The sequence below is a fragment of the Leucoraja erinacea genome, chromosome 25, assembly GCF_028641065.1.
Source record: "Leucoraja erinacea ecotype New England chromosome 25, Leri_hhj_1, whole genome shotgun sequence".
In the NCBI taxonomy this organism is placed as follows: domain Eukaryota; kingdom Metazoa; phylum Chordata; class Chondrichthyes; order Rajiformes; family Rajidae; genus Leucoraja; species Leucoraja erinaceus.
Genome location: NC_073401.1, coordinates 18,467,471 through 18,483,343, shown reverse-complemented (window position 1 = coordinate 18,483,343; position 15,873 = coordinate 18,467,471). Strand labels below are relative to the sequence as shown.

Genomic DNA, 15,873 nt, shown 5'->3' with positions numbered 1-15,873 from the left:
TTAAAAAGATGTTTTATTGATTTTTAGGCACGATGTCGATGTTTTCAGAAATGCATCAGAGTAGAAAATCAGGCAAATCATTATTGCCAAAGCCCTAACAAGAGAACGTGTCCAATTCTAAACATAGCATTTTAAAAAGTATGTTGAGACATTAGAAAGAGTTCAGAGGAATTATGCCAGGGAATCAGGGAGCTATGGAGAGGTTAAAGGGAGATTGATGAGAAGTTTTCCAAAAATTCTCAAGAATTTTGATTGAAAGAAGAAATGTTTCCGCTGGTTTGGGAATACAATCACAATCACAATAGTACTTTATTAGCCAAGTATGTTTTGCAACAAACGAGGAATTTCATTTGCCAAGTCAGTCATACAAATAAAAAGCAATGGAACACACTAAATACATTTTACCATAAACATCCACCACAGTGACTCCTCATTCCTCACTGTGATGGAAGGCAAAAAAAAAGTTCAGATCTCTTCCCTTCTTTGCTCTCTCGCGGTCAGGGGCCTTGAGCCCTCCGTTGACGGGACGATCTTGATTCCGCATCGGCGATCGAACCCCGCGTCGGGACTGGTCAAGCCTCTGCTTCGTTGGAGCTCTCAACTAGCCTCTCCAGAGACTGCAAGCTCACGTTGGAGTGATCCCAGGCAAGGATCGACTCCGATATTAATTCCCTGCCCAGCGGTGGGGCTCAAATCTGGGCAAATGGATGGGAGGCAATAAAGTTTCAGTTACATTAATAACTAGCCTAAGTGGGACCCGTTGGGTCCGAGCATCACACGGGATGGCTGGTCCACCAACGCAATATTCCACCTCTCCACCAATTCCACTATTGGTGGCCAGTGGAGGGAGGGTGGCTTGCTGGAGCACTAGTATGGGTGTTGTGGGGTGAATGGACTGGTTTGCAGAGGGCTAGTATGGACATTGTGGGCCGAATGGATTCTTGGGCTGGCGGCTCAGTCACTCAAGCCTGTTGCGCTGGCAGCTCACTCACTCAAGGCTGGTGGGCTGGCAGTTGACTCACGGCTATTCCTTGAAATTCCATTTCAGACAGGGTGCAAGGCCACCAAATTCAAGTGCAGTTTCTCACCACTTCAAGCAGGGTCAAAGGCCACCAAATTCAAGTGCAGTTTCATACCATTTCAAGCAGGGTGCAAGGCCACTAAAGACAGCGAGTCGTGACCCCTCCCTCCTCCCATCTTGCAGAGACTGAGCCACGCTCACACTCTCTCGGGTTTTATAGTCCCTCCCACCAGTTAAATGGGCGTGGCCTTCATGGCATGATTGACAGGAGAGAGAATCTCAACATTGTTTAAACACTAATAACTCTTTTATTTTTCATCGATGGGAAAAGTCCTCGGCACCTGATGGGCGGAGGGGAGTCTGAGTAAGATGGCCAAAAATCACAGCCGTACGTGGTAGCGTTTTCTTTCTAAAATCAATACAAAGCGCAAACAGGAAGTGGTCAAGATTAGTCTTTTAATTATAAAGACGGCAAGGCAACTTTTGCAAATTGTATGTATTCTCAAACCAACTTTTAAATTAGGCAAGGCAACTATATAGAAGTCAAGGCGCCTTTAGCTAGGCAAGGCAACTTTAATTAGGCAACACAGCTTTAGGATTTCCAAATTAAAGGCAACACAGCTTTAGAATTTCCAAACCAAAGACAACACAGCTTTAGAATTTCCAAACTATATTTTCAAACCACATTAAGGGCACTGACTGGTCAGTAAAACCACTCACAGTTTAGTAGACATGTGTTCAGTGTTATTCACAGCTCAGACTGAGAGACGTGACCCTCTCGCTCCCCCATCTTGCAGAGACTGACTGAGGCACTCAACACTTCCGTGTTTTATAGTCTGGAAGGGGCGTGGCCTTCAGGAGAGAGAATCTCAACATTTATTAAACACTAATAACTTTTATTTTTAATTGATGGGAAAATCCTCTTGTCCTGCGCAGTCACAGACGTAAGTGACAGCGTTTTTTCTAAAATCAATATACAGAACAACAGGAAGTGGTCAAGCTCAGAATTTTAGTAATATAGATAGATAAAAATACAGGTAAAGCTCAGCAGGTCAGGCAGCATGTGTGGAAAGAGAAAACGTTAATATTTCAGGCTTCTGACTCTTGCACAGAACCGGGAAAGAGAGGAAACAAGATAGTTTTTTGGAGTTTAGTTAATGTGTCAGTCAGAGTAGCAATTGGAAGCACAAAATCATCTGCTGCAGCAATGACCATTGATATGAGTGAGCTGGAATCACAGTAAGGTTATTCTGGGGGATGATGGCAGATTTCTTCCAAGAAGGGCATCAATGAATAGGTTTTTATGGCCATGTGGATTTATGGGGTTTTTTGGCAGACACTACCATGTTTTTAAATTAATAATGTTTCATTTATTTAAGGATACTGACATTTCCAGCTGTCATGTGAGGTTTGAATTTGTGTTTCTGGATCAGCGGTGTAGAATTCTGACTATTAGTCCAGTACCTTAATCGCTATGGCAATGTCTCCCTTATTCTCTTCATCATCGTGAGAATTTGATCTACTTGGGTAATTACATCATTGCGCAAGGTGTTTGATGTGCTGATGAGGCCAATGCTATTGTTGCACCTGGCCAGATAATGTGGATTGAGGAACTGTCTTACTATTGCTGGCCTGCCTCCATGGAATGTACAACACAAAACTGGTCAGACCAACTAATTCATGCCGGTATTTGTGTTTCAACTGCGCCTCCTCCCAACTTTCCTCATACAAGTCCATTTTCCTTTCGCCTTTGAATTGTTTGTCCATCCTCTCCTTCAATAGATACATAGCTATTCACTGCAAGCGCAGTTTGTAGTAGCAACTTACACATTCACGCCACTCTTCATTTATCTAGTTGATCCTTTCCCTGCAAATAGAAACATTCTCTCTGAAACTTCATCGAAACTTTCCATCATTGCAACCTATTTGCCCAATCTGCAATTTTATTAATTCCGATATAATTCATTACAATCCTCCTCAGTATCAACTATTTCCTTACCTCTTGCAATTTGGAGTCAACTTTAAATTTAGAAATTATGTTGTTAATTCCATTGTTTACACTGTTAATGTGTCCACCCCCCAAATACCATTCCTCACCTCCCGCAATGAATGACTACCCCAGACCTCGACAGCTTTCTGTGATGAAACCAGTAAGCATATCCTTTCCGCTGCTTGTCCCCTGACCACTTTCACTGATCTTATTCAGTAGCCTTTGAAGTATGATGTATTGTACGAAAGACCTGAGGCATTTTGTGAATGTTGTGATTTGTGTGATTTGAACCTTTAGCTCTGCTTGGTTGTTTGATAGGGCTTTATTAAAAGCTCAATCCTGCTATCTTCCCTCTAACCTGGTTGCCACACTATAGGAAGGAAGTAATTAAGCTAGAGAGGGTGCAGAGAAGAATCACAGGAAAGTTGTCTGTACTGCAATGCTTGAGTTATGAAGAGGGATTGGATAGGCTGGAACTATTTTCCCAGGACTAAAGGAGGTTGACCGAGGGAGGTGCTATATTTTGGTTTCTTCAACAGAATATCATGTTTGATATTGAAACTGACACTGTAACCAAAGGTGTTGTTCATTTACATTGTTTGCAAACTCCTTAAAAATTTTCAACTAAATTGGTTAGCCCACCACGGTTGCATTGGATGTTACCTGGTTTCTCCCTCTTAAGTAATGAAATGATTCTAAGCTAGAGCCACAATTTCCAAAAAAGCTGAAGAATTTTGGAAAGTTAGGACTGTTTAATCAGCAATACTTTTGTATATTTATTTCAATATTATTATGTCAAAGCAAGATCTTAAAATTGGCCTATCTTATTTTTTCATTTGTCTAAACTTCAGCTAATAATAAACTGTCTAAATGTTCTCCACTACTGGCTTTTAGTTTCTTGGCATTTTGTTCTTATGCTCCATTGTGAAAATGGAATACATTTAATGAGCTTTACATTTTTTTTCCTATGTATTCTCACAAACTTCTTTCTTCAGTGAACCCACATTTTTATTGCTTTCACAGTATATTTGCAGATTATTTTTACTTTTTAACTTTTACAGTCAACATTTCAATGTTTTCCTCCTATCCCATTTCTCATTACGTAGTTGTTCTGATCAACTGGATTCCCACATGTCCATGCACCTCTCTCTTGTTGACTGTGGTTACTCAGCTTTATAATTGGAGCATTGCCCTTTTTTATACTGATTTTGTTTTGGAGTAATTACATTCACATTTTTACACCCCCCATTATGTTTAGGTTTATCCATTATCATTTTTGCACTACTATTTCTCATTTATATCTAGTTCCTTTGAAATGTGACATGTATTTTTGGTTTTTAAGAATCTCTTCATTCTTTCAAACCTAATAACAAATTCAATCACATTACATTCACATGTTGGAACATACCAATTGTGCCGATCTTCTAGATCAAATGTATCTGATTAACAGTGAATCAACAATTATAGAAAATAAATTACTAATTGCAGTGATGACTTAATTTTCCAGCAAGGCTGGAAATTTTTGCATATATGATTTGGGGTCATGCCATACATTATAAGACAAGTTTTGAGATTACTTTGAAGATATGGAAATAGTAAACTAATTTGAAACAATATATTTGATAATCATTTTGCGAGTTAGAAAACCTTAATGATATGTTTTGGTTTTCAGACTAATCAGTTTTCCTCTCATGTGATGTCCCAGTAGACACAGAATCGGAAGAACAGTACGACATTCTTACAACTGTTGTCCAATTTAACCAGATTACTTTTCTCCTGCGCACCCTTTCAATTTGTTAGAGTTTTCTGTTGTGCTGGTTTTACCATGATGGCCTGCCTACTTGTGATTTGGGTAGACCAGGCCACTATTGACAATTTTCTTCACCACATCCATAACAGCAACACAGTTGTAGCACCAGGCCAGGGTTCAGCATCATTATTACCACAAGGTCTAAGTTTTGACTTAAAGTAGAACACAGATGCTGTCCATCTAAAATCCCTCTTTTTATGTGTTTGTTAATGTGGGGCTTCTTATAATTAGTTAAGTAGCATTTAAGGCGATTTCTCCCATACCCAGAATGTCTTCCCCTTGGATAGTAAATAGTAATAGGATACTTTAATTTAGCAATCCGCTGCAAAACCCAATGTCAAAATTAAGTAAATACTTTGACGTTCATTTCTGAATTTAACTCTTCTTTTCTGTTTTATTAATCTAGCAAAGCCTGCTGACAATGGAGCAGATAGTTTCAGTGGAAGAGACTCAGATTAAAGATAAAAAATGTATCCTGCTGCGGTTTAAGGGAGGAAAGCAATTTGTATTGCAGTGTGAGGTAAGTGCTTCTGTGGGTCAGGGAGGTCTAGAGATGAGTGGTGTGTCTCACCATTTTAACAATAGTAAAAATAGAAAAGCTTTGCTGCTGTACTGTGACTTCCAGGAGTGGGCTTGATTCAGTATATTACATAAAGAAATTGATTAGAGAGTTTTTGAAACTATTTGAGTTGGAGAAAGTTAATCATTGTATATTGTTCAGTGCAATAATTGATTAAAAATCTAAACAAGAACAGCCTACATGTGGAATAAACTGATCGTTTACTTTACGGCACTAGATGTGAACCCAGTTCAGACTAATGAGATGAAAGTTTGATGAAGACATGAGCTGATTAGTTGATCTCTATTCAGTTCTAAGAACTCTTTGCCATCTTGATTCAGAGACGCTGCACGGATGGGTGATGCACAAAATATGTTCCCTCTCATTATTGTTGAGAAGGAAATTTACTCTCCATATGTATGAAGTAACTTTATTTCATGGAGAACGGAATTAGAATATGTTAAAATGCTTCTTTGCTTGACCAAAGCATAATGCTTGTGTTTCAGGCACCTGATACAATGTTTACTATGCATTTTTGTAGTGGATTACTACAGTTAAAATATCCCTGGTCCTCCTGAAGAAAATGTTGCTCAGGGTGGCTAGTCCCTGCAGGTTTCTAGAAATGTTCATTAACAATGTTTATCTGCAAACTTCATCTGAGGACAGGACAAAGCCGGGCTAAATACCTCTCATAATTAAATATCTTGCCACAAATTTAGGAAGATTGATTAGTGTAGTGTTAGTGATTGTTGTAATTTTCTATGTCTTGTGAATGGAGGGATATGGATCACATACAGGCAGACAAGATTAGTTTAATTTTGCATAATTATCGTCATGGACATTGTGGGCTTAAGGGCCTGTTCCTGTGTTGGACTATATTCTATGTTCAACAAATATCACCGGGAGGAAGACAGTGGAGAAAGTTAGGAAATGTAACTAAAGATTTAAACTGATGTCCTTGCACTTCCTTTTTGTTGTTTTTCCAGAGTGATCCAGAGTTTATCCAATGGAAGAAAGAATTAACGGAAGCTTTCAATGAAGCTCAGAGGGTGCTGCGGAGAGCCCCTAAGGTGCTGAACAAGTCACGTTCAGCAGTGGTAGAGCTGACCAAACCCCCTCTCAGCCACAGGAACAGCAACGGGCTTTAGTAGAGAGCACTTGTGTGTGAGTGGGGGAAGAGAAACAAGAGACCAGAGGATGGTTTTGTGCAACTACTTCTATATCACCTCGTACGTGGTTCAGCGTGTTGTTATTAGTTAATTATATGATCCCACAAAACAGGGTATATATATATGTATAGATATGTATATCTATATCTATATATATGCATACGTGTATGTATATATGAATGTAAGACTTTCAGAGCAGTTTGGCTGTTTATTTTCTATTGGAAGTATTGATGAACGAGTGTAGCACCTGTTAAATGCAACCACAGTGATCGCCGTGGTTAATGAGCCAACTCCACAGGAAAGGACTGGAGGATGTTGCCAAATAATTTTGGAGAATTTATTTTGTCATGCGTCATTGCGCCCTGGTGGTGTTCTTTGCTTCATATCGGAGGGTCGAAGGAACTTTCACGTACAAAGCAAGTGGCTGACTGGACCCGTGTTTCAGTCACTGATTCACTCAACATTATTTTGCTCCTGGACTCCAACATATCCCAAAAGACATGGACACATATCGGTGGCTCATCCGTCGACATGGTTTTCCTGCTATCAAAATGTCAATTGGTGATATCTTCTGTCACCGTTGCACTATGTGCCAATCATCATCTGTCCTGGGTTTATCTCAGTGTTTCAGACTCAGTGTCTTGCCACATATCTCTACCAGCTACTTCTTTTCATATGTACCCAATATTGGGTGATTGTAGACATGTTGGAAGATGGATTGTTTTATCTCCATGGTAACCAGGTGCCAATTCATTTCTTGGTTTCTGGAGCAGTTACATTTGATCCTTGTTACACAGACTGTGAAAAACAATGGTGCGTTGGTGCTTAATTCCCTCCACCCTGTCTCATATCCCTGCTGATTGCAATGTTTCTATGAAAGACGAGAAAATGATTGCGACCATACTGGATTACCAGGTTTCCAATGTGTTAATATCGCTATCTCTCAGCAGTTGTTAAGTTTTCATGGCTACTTGGATGTTGCTTTGTGGCCTGTTTTATTGATAGGATTTCACTGGTTGCTAGATATCAATACTGTCACATTTCATTGTCAAGTTTCCATGGATAACGAATTACAGTATATGGCTCAGTGTGTTTTGCGAAGTGTCTATGGTTACAAGATATATAACTATAGTTACTGATTCATGACTCATTGTGCTTCTGTGATGTCAGGTTCCAGCCATAGACTATTCTGCTATTGTTGGCAATTTTCTGTTACTATACTTAATTGGATGCTGATGAACAGATCTAGTTTGTTCCTGGTTTCCCTGAACTTCGATATTGGTCCAGAATTACTGGACTCCATCCGTCATTAATTACTTGTGATAGTCTGAAGGATTTTGAAACCATTGCGTTGATGGGACATTGCCCCAACCTCCAACCTGAATCCTTTACTTCAGTGCAATAAAAATATTTAGGAATTCCTGAATTCTACAGTACTTCTGATCCACATAGCACATGATTTGTTTTGTAAAGTCTTTGCCCCATTCCCACCATGAAGTGCAAAGTGCCAATGGACTTTACAAATTAAGGAAAATTTAAAAGTGATTTAAGAGAAAGTAAAATATTTATCATAGGTATTTCTGTGCAAGTGTACATAATGTTAAAAAACTAATATACCAAGAATTTGTGATAACAATGAGAAAATCAGAAAATGGTGATTACATAGCATGAGTTGCTTTATCAACATGTCTTCGATGAACAGTGACAATGTATTATTGCATCTTAATAATTGATCAGTTGCAACAAGGGTCAGCTATTAATCCGAATTTAGGGAGCAACATCAACGCTGAATTTTTATTATTTTATGTTGTATTTTGATTTAGTTACAGTACCACTAAAATGTTTAAACCTCATATTTTGGCTGTAAAAAATACAAAAGTGATGAGTATAGTATTTTCTGGTTATATTTTTGTTTAGGACTACTACATTTAATGTGTACTGAAAAATAATAATAACAAGGACGGATTTGGCTCAAAATGTACCACAGCTATTGCCATAGCCTATTGCTGTAATAGAAGGAGAAACAAAATCGTTTGAAAGTGTCAGGACTGAGGTCATAACAATGAGTTCAGTTCCATTTGGAATTACGTCATTGGCTTCTCTTGGATTTGTCAGAAGGGCTGTGTTATATTTGGATGCATTGTTGAACCTAAATATGGTTTAGGTTGCCTGATATGAGTTAAGCTAATTGTTCGATTGATTCTGAGACCGATAACATGAAAGGAAGTTCTGGAAATATTTTCCGCCCTTCAGAAACGTAATGCCCCATTTAATGGGTTGTTTCTCTTCCTACTATCCTGTTTCCTCTTTTCTACACCCTGCTATATCCCTTGAAAGGAAATTTAAACATGCTTGCTCCATTTCACAGTGCCTCTGGAAATGTTCGTACCCAATTATTCAGACAGGTAATTAATTAATTTTCTCAGTATGAAAATACCTTAAGACTTTTTATGTAATATCATGTTTGAACCTCATAAAGAAGATATTGGTGCAAATAATTTGTTTCTTAAAGAGAGATACACACTGGGTCTCCTTACGAGAAAGTACAGTACTATATGTAAATACAAAATTATGTTCGCTGATTCAAGCAATTATTGTTCCCGCATTTTATTTTGTTGCAGAAGCTATAAATAATAATGCACTTAGTTTTATTTTAGCTTCAAAAATTATTTATGTATTCTGGATATTGACCGTTATCAGAGGATGTGGGATTGATGCAGGAAAGTGATGTTGAATTAAAGAAAGATCAAACATGTGGAGTGTGTGAAAATGTCCAATCTTCCCTGTCTATCCACCTTCCTCTGGGCGCTACCCAAGGAATGCGTAGCAAACGTCAAAAATATATCCCACTGCTTTTCACATTGCACAGCATGGGTCCTCGAGCGCATAAACCGAGCTCACTAAATTAGTTAGCAATGTATAGCAACCATCTATAATCTTTGATGCAGAGAGCTGATTGTGACTCGTTAACATCATGACTCCTGGTTGATTCAATGATACCTCATTGAAATTTATTTGAAAGGAAACCCTTCTCTGCATTGCCTCCAGTGCAAATGCATTCCTGCATCAATATAGAGATCATGCTGTACACAGTGCCACTGGTGTGGTCTCACAAGTGCCCTATAAAATAGTATCTATACTTCCTTACTTTTGTACCCATATGATGTGCAGTAAGCAATTGAAATTCTATTAATTCTATTTATGTCCTGTATCCACACACTTTTTGTTTCTGTCACATAACCATTGTACTGTGACATTTTGTAGTCGCCATTTTAAAAAAAGGTATTGATTTTTAATTTTTTCCTTCCAAAGTGGGTAACTTAACATTTTCCCACTTAAAACTCCATCTGCTGAATTGTTGCCTCATCACAACCTATCGAGATCCCTACGTGGGATCTTCACAATGTGGATTAACTCATCAATCTTTGTATCATCGCCAAATTTAGCTGATTTCTGTTCAGATTTGTAGTTTTTTTGTGTTATCACAATCAGTCATAGAGTCATACAGCACGGGAAAGTCCATTCAGCACAACTCATCCATGCCGACCAAGTGCACATCTATGCTGGTCATATTTGGCCATCTTTGGCCCATATTTCTCTAACCCTTTCCTATTCAAATATCTTTTTTTGATCCAAATATCTTTAAAATGTTGTATTGGACCTGGCTCAACCATTTTCTTGGTATTTTGTTCTATTTGTGTACCACACTGTGTAAAGTTGCCCTTCACGTCCCTTTTAAATCTTACCACTCTTAACTTAAATCTACGTTCTCTAGTTTTTGATTCTCCCCTCCTTCGGAAAATAACTTTGTGCATTCACCTTAACTATGCCCTTCATGATTTTGTACGCCTCTATAAGGTTACCCTTGGTCTCCTATGCTCCAAGGAATAAAGACATAGCCTGCTCAATCTCTCCCTGTCACTCAGGCAGGGTAACTAAAACTGAACACAACACTGAACAAGTGTGGCCTTACCAATGTTGTCCAACATAACATCCCAACTCCCATACTCAATCCCTTAGATAATGAAGGCCAGCATACCAAACGTCCTCTTCACAATGATGCCTACTTGTCACACCACTTTCAGAGAATTGTATTTGCACTCCTGGATTCCTCCGCTCTATGATACAGCCTTCCCATTCACTATGAAAGTTCTACCCTGATTAGTCTTCCCAAAATGCGACACCGCGTATTTATATGAATTGAACGGGTTTTGCCATTCCTCAACCACTTGCCCGGTAAATCTAGATCCCCCTGTAAATTTTGAGCACTATCTACGATACCACGTATTTTATTGTCATCTGCAAACTTGCTAATCATGCCTTGTGTGCTCTTATCCAAATTATTTATACAAAATGATGAACAACAGTGGACCCAGCACAGGTAGCTTAGGTGAAGTGTAGAGATGCAACTGTTGGAGTACTGCATCTTATGATGAAGGATATTGCTGCAGAATCCTCCAATTTCTCAGGCAATTAATTTTTGAGTCGCATTTGTTCCAAGAGATGTACTGTAATCATTTATGATGAAGGAGACCACCATATCTCCTTCACATTCTAACTTCAATTCAATTCTAACTTTGAGCCAGCAAAGGAGCAGGATGAGATGCTCGTCTGCCTTAGAAACCCCAAAGTAGGAGATTCCCCCCCATTGAGTACCAAAGAATCTATACCCTCCATTTTCTAGAAAGAAAGCCACATTATCTTCACAATCAATTGTTTTATCATACGCACTCTCCTCTGGTGATCTATTTGGTAGTGTATGGCAAGTTACTGAAGTCATGAAGCTCAGAGTACCAGCAGCCTAGACCATGCTGTGCTTGCAGTCACTCTACTGCTGGGAAAGCCATAAGTTTAAATAAGTTTAAAACCATGGCTTAGGGTGAAGAATAACAAATAAAGAGAAAATTGCAAATGCTGGAAATTCGAAGCAGAAACAGAAAATGCTGAACAGAATTACTGTACTGTACCCCTCAGAAAGGGGCTCTGTTGGGCTCAGGGATGTGCACACTCTATTGTTTATCATGGAAACTTTTAATTCGAATGCAGATACATTTCCACAGTACTGTACAGTTTAGCCAGTGCATGCAAAGGGAGTTAGTTATATTGTTACCATCTATAGATATATCTTTACCATCAATCCCAGGATGGTATTAATGCTAGAGAAAACTGGATGGAATATGTAGTGAATGATAGCTAATGTTTGGATTGCACCAATTATAAATGTATTAAGACAATTATGTCAGGTAAATTTTTTATTGATTTATGATTAGTCTTGAGGTTCTGACATGCTAATAATCCCACCAGCCACCATGCAGATCGTTCCAATTTCTCTACATCCTGAGGATGACACTCAGTTTCGAACAATCATTCAAGTTTCAAACCTACTCACACTTATTTCCATTCAGTGATAAAGTATGTATGATTCTGAATAAATTAAGAGTTTGTGATAATTGAATCTAAATACTTCATGTACATCAAAGTTTAGCTGTTCCATGTGTTCATTTCATTTGGTTGTTCTTGCATCCTCACAGTGATGTATACCCTCAACTAGTGACATTCCTATTGCTGATGAGGTAAATCCAGTGGAATTATTTCATAAACATGCAAGGCACTGTGGGATTTCGTTGGAGGAAAAAAATAAGCTAATTTAACTAAATGATCCCTCCTGCAACGTGTACAAACTCTGTACCAAGTTTTGTTCTTTAAAAATGCTAAAAGCTAGTCTGGAATAATTCTCATTCATTGGCACAACACATGTAAACTAACTCCAAACAAGTGAGCCATGTGATTTACACCTCTGAATAAGTGTGATCCCATCTCTATGAAATACTCCTAACACTCCCTGCTTCTGCCGTGCACAACCATCTCTTCACCCTGGAGGCAGACAGTACGCCGGTGTCACTAATGGGGTGATAATGCTGAGAAGTTAAACTAAGCACCAAATCCAGGGGTGAGGGCAGATTCTTTAGTGAAAATTACATTTTCATTGTGTTCTTTGTGAAGTTCAAATTGTCGGGCAGTAGCAATGAATCAATGCTTTATGGCTTCAGCTTGTGGTAAATTTTGTGCCTTTGGAGTCTTTGCACAATGAATAAATTGATTCATTCAAAATTTTGTAATTATCATTAGTTCTGCAAGATTTATTTTAACTTTAAAATCGTATTTTTGCACCAGTTTTCAGGGAAGTGAAAGAAGCTGCTTTGCATTAATGATGCTGTCTAAATCGGGTTAATTCCTGTACCTTTTACTGCTGAAGAAATGCTTTAAGGATGTACTAGGAGTTGCAGCATTTCTAGTGGTGGCCCACGTGGTTTAAAAGTCAGGTGTTTCATCCCTATTGCTGAACCCAAGGTTCAAACATGAAGCTCCATGAAGCAAGGATGAAGCTGGGGGTGGTGGTTGGGAAGAGGGACTATTTCAGGCAGGGACGATAATCAGCCATCATGCTTGACCTGGTTTCATCATGAATCTTATATTATTTAAGAAATGTGTTTTGCATAATTTACGAGCATGCCGAAGCTCGATCCTGGCGATCTGGCTCTGCTCCTCTTTATGCCCATGACAATCATCAACCTGCAGCACACTGGAGTCCCTCAGAAAGGGGCTCCGTTGGGCTCAGGGATGTGCACACTCTATTGTTTATCATGGAAACTTTTAATTCGAATGCAGATACATTTCCACATAAAAAGTGGCTGGTTGTAATCAAGATTGTTTAATTTAAGACAAATGAGAGGAAGATAACTTGATAATGTTTTACTTGGGGCATAATTAAAAGTAAGTAAGTAAAAGCTGATGAAGCTTGCACAGTCTCAAGATTGTTCATCACCTAACCCTTTACTGGTTTTTTTAGTTGGGTCAATTGTATTGAAAAAAGGTGCAGAGCACCAGGGCTGGAGTGATCCAGGGATAGGCTTGTCTCCAGGTGTGTTCAGTTGGACACGTGCGTCACAGTGTACGCTGGTACAAGCCCACATTAGCCCCCACGAAGATATGCTGCATCTTCAACTTCTATACTGTGCTTGAATTTACAAAAAAAAAGGAAAAAAAAGTTTTTTAAGCTTTTGTCTATTGACTGAATCTTGTTGTTATTATATCAGATGATGTATATAGTCTGGGGGAAAAAAAGAAGCATCTTATTTGCAGAATGTCTGACCTCCTCCCTCCCTTTCTTCCCCATTCATTGACCCTCTGATCTTCAATCTGCATTTTTTCAAACAGTGTCTACCCTGTTGTGTAATGGATTCAGCTGTAATTTTTTTGGTGGCATGAACGTGGATGAACTATCTTCAGTGTAAAATTCAGAATCGGTGGGGGAGAAGGGATAAGAAAGACATGTTATGTTATTTATTTGTGAAACTGTCTGTTTGACATCATTGTGACATTCTGACATTCCAAACTGAACTCTTGTCTGAATTATTACGGTGCATGTGGTCGTATTTTATTGCTTATATGATTCTTTGAATCTCCTTCTTGTGTTTTATTATGAATTGAAGTGTGAAGATTCAAACATTCTCTCCTCTGGTGGATCACTTAGTAATGCCAGCATGTAACTGAGTCATCCCGAGGAACAGGAGAAGACATTTAAGGCCCTCAACGTTATGTGTTCTGTCATTCAGTGAGACCTGAATTAATCCAACAATTTTGGGTCTGAATGCCATTAGCCAGCAAAATGTAACATTGTTTAACATCTGATGCTCTCTTTAAGGGTTCTACACTACCATCACCCTTTCCATTAAGTGGCATTCCCTGTCTTCTTCTGAATGGAAAATAATGTTCAATTTCCTGCCTCGGGGAAAATGATTTGATCAAAGCCATTTTGGCAGCTGAGTCTTTGAGTGGCTTGTGAAAAAAAATTAAACATTAACCCATTTAAGTGCTTTCCAATGAATGCCCTCTGAAAAGTAGATATGTGGGTATTATAATGGATTGGTTCTGAGTGTGTTTCCTCCTGTTCCGGATATAAGAGTGGCCACTTATCTAACATAGTTGTGGGTTATTAACCGCTAATAGAAGTGTACCCCAGGATTTTTTTCAAGGGGAGAGGAGAGAAAAGTGGAAGAAAGGATTTTGTATACTTCCGATGTGAAACGTGGCATTTATCATAACGATGCCTGAATCTTCCTATCTGTCTAGACCAGGTTGGTTTTATAAAGGTAGTACTGACGAGATATTAATTTATAAAGCACCTTATCACATCAAAATATCTCAAAGCACTTTACCAAATTGATTACTGTTGGAGCATAATGACTCATTGGAATACCATTGTGGTTTTGTGTACTGAGAAGAATATTCAGTTTGCATAAGCAAGGGTGAAAAAACAATATTAAAGTGTTAGTCTGCCTGCAATTCTTCAATTTGGTCCATGCCTCTCTTATGCCACTTACTAATTTAGGCAGCAACAATCCTGCCTAAAATGATAACCAGGTCTCATTTGAACAAAGGTAAGCTTGTCTAATTGGTATAGTGAACATTGCTCTCCCTCAGTTAAATGCAAGTGTTATTACATGTGAACTCCTGCCACAAACTAAGTGCTGGAAACTGTGCTAAAACCGTTAGCCCACTTGTTGGTTGAAACTCATTCAAGATTTTTGGTTTGAGAATTTACACACTGCACCATTCATCACACAACTTGTTTGTTTCATTTTTCAACAGAATAGCCTGGACATCCGTTCTCACTGACCATATTAGCACAAATGCCACATCTTAGTTTCCATTTTGCTGCATACTTCAATGAATCATTTCATATTTTTTACCACTAATGTAATAGTTCTTGCAAAGAGAGGGGAGATGCTTATTGTTAGCAGGATTTTTATTTCCAATTAAAAATAAGTACACAAGCTAGTGAATGCAATGGTCATAGTTTACTCTGAACATATCAGTGTGTGCTCCATATAGGGGCCCATCACACCACAATACAAGGCTGGATTTGTACTTGATTAACATGGTAATTTCTGTATGTTATAACCCTTAACTTTGGGATTGATAAGTGCAGGTCAGTAGTTTCATAATAAATTAAAACAGACAGTTTCACCATCAATGTATACACATTTTAATTGCTTAACAGTATTTCTCAGATCTTGCTGTTTGATAAGGAAACTTAATCTGCCAACGACAGAAAAGTTCAGACCAATAACTAATTTTGTAGTTTATGCTAATCAGATACAGCCCTTCCCAATTGTACAAACATGGCCAATTCATGTACCTCTCAAATCAGTGAACCCACAACCTCAGAAGTTGGCACCATTAACGCTTATCAAAGGTTACAGGTCAGACTCAAGAGTAGGTGCTGAAGGAGCTACAAACATTTCACAACAGGAGAGTGTC

The 15,873-nt window shown here is 38.6% G+C and overlaps 1 long non-coding RNA gene across 1 annotated transcript; it reads left to right on the top strand.

Moving 5' to 3' along the window:
• Window positions 1–4,780: 4,780 nt before the first annotated feature.
• LOC129709471 (uncharacterized) lies at window positions 4,781–15,386 on the top strand. Its single transcript, XR_008725512.1, has 2 exons — window positions 4,781–5,341; window positions 6,367–15,386. It is a non-coding gene; the product is annotated as an uncharacterized LOC129709471 (long non-coding RNA).
• The last annotated feature ends 487 nt before the right edge of the window (window positions 15,387–15,873 follow it).